This window comes from Saccopteryx leptura, chromosome 3 (assembly GCF_036850995.1).
Source record: "Saccopteryx leptura isolate mSacLep1 chromosome 3, mSacLep1_pri_phased_curated, whole genome shotgun sequence".
NCBI classification, from domain to species: Eukaryota; Metazoa; Chordata; class Mammalia; order Chiroptera; family Emballonuridae; genus Saccopteryx; species Saccopteryx leptura.
Genome location: NC_089505.1, coordinates 166,401,229 through 166,406,325, shown reverse-complemented (window position 1 = coordinate 166,406,325; position 5,097 = coordinate 166,401,229).

Here is a 5,097-nt window from a genome sequence, read left to right as displayed (position 1 = left end):
GGGTTACTTGGTCTGCTGAAGGCCCGCGGTCAAGGCACATATGAGAAAGCAATCAGTAAACAACTAAGGTGTCGCAACAAAAAACTGATGATTGATGCTTCTCATCTCTCTCCGTTCCTGTCTGTCTGTCCCTATCTATCCCTCTCTCTGTCTCTGTAAAAAAATAAAAATTAAAAAAACAAACAAACATCTATGTCATTTCCCTTCTCAAAAATATTCACTGGCTCTTTCCACTGCCTACAGAAGAAATTCTAGACTCCTCAAAAGGATGCTGGAAAAATCTCAAGCTTTGTAGTCAAAAAGCTTGGGTTGCATTCCCAATCTACCATTTACTCACTGTGACAAAATGAAATTAATGACTAGTAAAAAAAAAGATCAAATACACGTGAAAGTGCTTTATATTTTTAAGGTGTTAAAATGAATATAACTTTTTTTTAAAGTTTAGAGATAGTTACCATATTGAAAATAGCCTAAGCTTAGTAGTTAAATAACACCTCCTGTTTCAAATTCTAGTTTCATTACTATTATCTGTGAGACTTTGAATGAATTCGTAAACCTCTCTAAAACTGTTTTCCTACTTATCAAAATACCCATTTTGTATGGCTATATGAAAATTAAATGATATAGTGAATATGAAAACTTCTAGCAAGGCAAGTAATTCATAATAGGCACTGACTTATTATGTTGGAGGCCTAACTTTACCTGCAGCCCATCCCACCATACCCCTTCACAAACCCTGTGGATGGAGCCACTGTAGGCTACTGAATTTTCCTATCATACAATGAACTTTGTGTTTCTTCTTCAGCTGCATACTCTTTTCTTCTCTATCAAAATTCTACTCAATCTTTAAGGCTCAGTTAAAATGCTGAGTCCTCACAAAAGCCCTCTGTACCTCAAAACTGGTGTTAATCAATCCTTCCTTTGCATACTCTTAGTGTATATGTTTATCACAATATTTCCTTCTTGTTTATATTGTGATTCTCCCAACAGATTGCAGGGTTCTTGAAAATGAGGATTATATATATATAATATATATTTCTTCCATATCATACTCAAGACAGTAGACAGGAGTTGAATGTAGGACTCAGATGCTGTCTGTCTTCACTTTCTATTGCCTATGTCACTTTCTTAAATGCCTACTGTTACCTCAAACCCAAACATGCAAAAGCAAGCACTTCTCTAAACTGCTCCCTTTCAATTTTGCTGTTTTTGACACTACCCTAATTCCTAATCCTAGTTTCTGAGGATAAAAATCTCATCATTGTACTTGACTAGTCTGCTTCCTTGACTATCAAGAAATCCAAACCATCAGGTTCCTCCAACTCTTTCTGTGTAATAGCTTTTGGAATCACCTTCTTTTCAATCCCTTTATTCCATTAGTAGGAGTAATAATCATCAGTGTAGTGACAATTATTTTTAACAACTACCACTATTTATTTAGCATTTAAATTCTGGGCTAAATACTTTATATACATTATATCATTTGAGCTTTAAAACACTCCTGTGAAGGAGGTATTCTTATCTTTATTTTGTAGAGGAGAAAATACCCTGCCCACATTAATTAAGTGGCAGAGTGGGGATCAAACCCAGAACGGAAGCCAAAGCCCTTGAATGAGTTGGGCTCTTTCAAGTTGTGTAAAACAAAAAAAAAAGGGGGGAATTTTAGAAGAGCATTAGGAAGGAGCCCTGGATGGTGGTGCAGTGGATAGAGTTACTACCACAAAGCACTGAGGTTGCTCGCTGGCTCAATCGGTTACTGTTCCTGAGGTCTTGGGCTCAAGCCTGGGGTTGCTGGATTGATCACAGGGTGCCCGACCCCAAGGTCACCAGTTTGAGCCTGGGGTTGTCAGCTCAAACCCAAAGGCACCAGCTCGACCAACCCCCCAAGGTCACTGATTCGAGCCCTGGTCAGGGCACATATGAAAAGCAATCAATAGCACAACTAGGTGTAACAATGAGTTGATGTTTCTCTTTCTCTCTCTCAAAAAAGAAACTCTCATGGAGGCCTGTTGTCTCTTTCAAAAGCAGAATACACCAACACTTTGGTGATCGTTTTGTTGAGCACTCTAACATGAATTCTTGAAGCCTAAAGCTTCTCATCTTGCTTCTATTGCTCTTGTTAAAACCGATTGACTTCTCGTTCCTCTCCCTCTTTTTCTTGGCTTCTATTACTTCATGACTGCCTCTGCCTCATGTATTTGGCTAATTTTTTTCTCATTACTGTAAAAAGTTAAGGCAATCTACTCAACTGTTCCCAGAACAATCTCTGTCTCCACATCTTTATATTGTTACTTTGAACACAAATATTTTCTTCCTTCCTCTCCATTGGTCAAAAACCTGTATTTCAAGGCACCTTCATTACTACTTCCCAACAGTTCTAAACCATTCTGTAGTGATTACTGTGTAATAAGTCCTCCTGTAGACTCAGGATGAACCCATAGAATGAGCAAGAAACAAACCTTTTGAGATGTGGGAGTTGTTTTCCAACATAATCTAGACCAGTGTTTTTCAACCTTTTTACTGTTGGGGACTGGTGAGAATAGAATTATTTTGGGGGCCACTAAGGCAGAAATCACCCTGAACATAGGCGATTTCAACTAAATCATTGGGTCTATAATCTTCATACATCAGGGCAGTTAACTCTTTCGCCGCTGGCAGGAAATTTCTGGCAGACCAGTCCATGGATCAGCAGTTGAAATACACTGATCTGAACAATCTTGACCGCTGGAATGAAGTTATTTAGCTTCTTCCAGCTTCACTTATTTGTAAAATGGAGATTAAAACAGTATCTGTCAAATAAGGCTGCTCTCAGAATTAAATGAGAATACTTAATATTTTGCTAAAAGTACTTAGCACAGTGCTAATCACAAAAGTATAAATAGGTATTAGTTTTTTTTTAATTTGTATCACCACTAACTACCAATTGGTGTGTTAGCAATGACAAATGAGCAAAAAGGATAGTATTATTTGCTTTTTAAAATGCTAATCTACAAATTACAAATTTTATAAATTATTGTAAATTTAGCTGACAACCTGGGCATTCCTATTTTAAAGAAAATTTTAAGATAGTTTTATTGCCTGATCAGGTGGTGGTGCAGTGGATAGAGCATCAGCCTGGGATGCTGAGGACCCGAGGTCGCCAGCTTCAGCGTGGGGTCACCGGCTTGAGCATGGGATCATAGACATGACCCCATGGTTGCTGGCTTGAGCGAGGGGTCACTGGCTCAGCTGGAGCCCCCCCTCCAAGGCACATATAATAAAGCAATCAATGAATAACTAAGGTGGCTCAGTTAAACTTAGTAGCATTGAAGAAAATAAGGAACCCATAAGTGTAATGGAGAAAATGCTAAATGGAAAAAAAACAGTTCAATAAGCCGAGGTCTCCTTAAGGTGCCATATCTAGGGTCTTTTAAAAATAAAGTGGTTTAAGAAAAAATTTCAAAGCTAGTTGCTGTCCAATGTATTGAGAACCAAGTATGATTAACTAAAATGCCAAAATTGATTTAAATGATACCTGGTTTACTCTTCAGGAACTGCAACACCCTACTATTCATAACACAGCCTCTTTCTCTAAATGACAGTAAGACAAACTTAATTTTTTTAAAACTCAATTTTTGTGAAGAACTTTACACACGTTTATATTACTAGTCACCCTGGACAGAAGCAAAACTAAGAGCTACTTATATACTTCCACATACTGTTTTCCCCTCTCCAGAATCCATACACCATGAATAATGATTGGTTCAGTTGGAACCTCTTTGTGCGGCTGATTGTGCGCTACCCATCATTTCCACTACATTGTCTCGTATTTCTAGTTTCCCGTTTAGCCATTGGAAGTGATCTGGAAGGGCAAGTCACCTCTCCGCATGTTTTGTGTCCCATAAAACTAAACTGTGTGGAGGACCATAGAGACCTTTGATCCCAATAACCTCTTCGTATTAGGTACCATCAGCTTTTCTTCCGGACCTGCAGACACAAGCAGGCACACGGGCTTCTGCTTTCCCCATTGCCCATTCCAGAGTCCAGGAATTTGGGCTCTTTGAAGAACAGCAAAGGAAGTTCTTTTAACGCAATCCAGCTTTCCTTTATCCGGGAACATGGCTGAAAGAGTGTTTCGAAGCCTCCGGTAGGGTCGATCCACCCACCCCATGCGCAGTCTGGCGCCGCAGCCACAGTGCAAGCGCGTGCTCGGGTCCTCCGGTGCCGTCAGCCACGCGCACGCGCTCACCCGGCTACGGCCCCGTAGGAACGTGATCCCGGGGCGCGTGCCGGGACCACGGCCACAGGTCTCAGCGGGCCGCTGGGCCGGGCGGTTTCCGCCGACGGCGGTGGGGGAAGGGTGGCAGTCACACCCGGAACTCGGTCGGGAAAGGAGGGGGGAAGGGAGGGTGAGGCTTCCGGTAGCGCAAAGGGTGTCGGGAGAGGCTCCCAGGAAACCGTCTCTGGCCTCTTGAGGGACCTCCGTTGCCGCGGTTTCGGCTTCCACGATCAGCTCTCGGGCTCAACGGCCACGGCGGCCTCCGGTGCCGTTTCCCTTGTGCCTGACTCTGGCCGTATTCGTTCTCAGGCGCCCGCCCGGGTTCCAGCAGCGGCCGCGGCCGACATGTTGTGAGGCGGCTGCGTGGGTGTCTGAAGGATGGTTTAGCCGAGGCGGCGGCAACGGCTTGCCGTGGCGGCAGCGGGGACTCCGGCCGTGTAGAGCCAAGCCCGCTGTGTGTCCGCCCGGTGCCGCGGCGAGGCCCTTGTCCCCAGACCTTGCCTGTGTTCCAGCGTCGTTGGGGACCAGTTAGGCGACAGCGCCCTCCTCTCTGAGGATACACGAAGGTGGTTCCCCCGTGCTCAAATTCCTGACCACCTCGCTTTCCCTCCCCGACCTGGACAGTGCTGTCCCCAGAATTCAGCCCCCGACTTGCCCTATAGCTCACACACGGTGTTCCCCGCCCTCTAGTACCAGCCTCCCCCTCCTTCATTTTCTGCACCCTTTTCTCGTAGGGCCCCCGGGATCACTCCGACGGCGGCCTTTTGAAAAATTTTTGTGGAGTTGTGGACCAGAACTGGGGGAGGCTTTAAAAGTCGGGGCGCGCGCGAGAGGAAGAT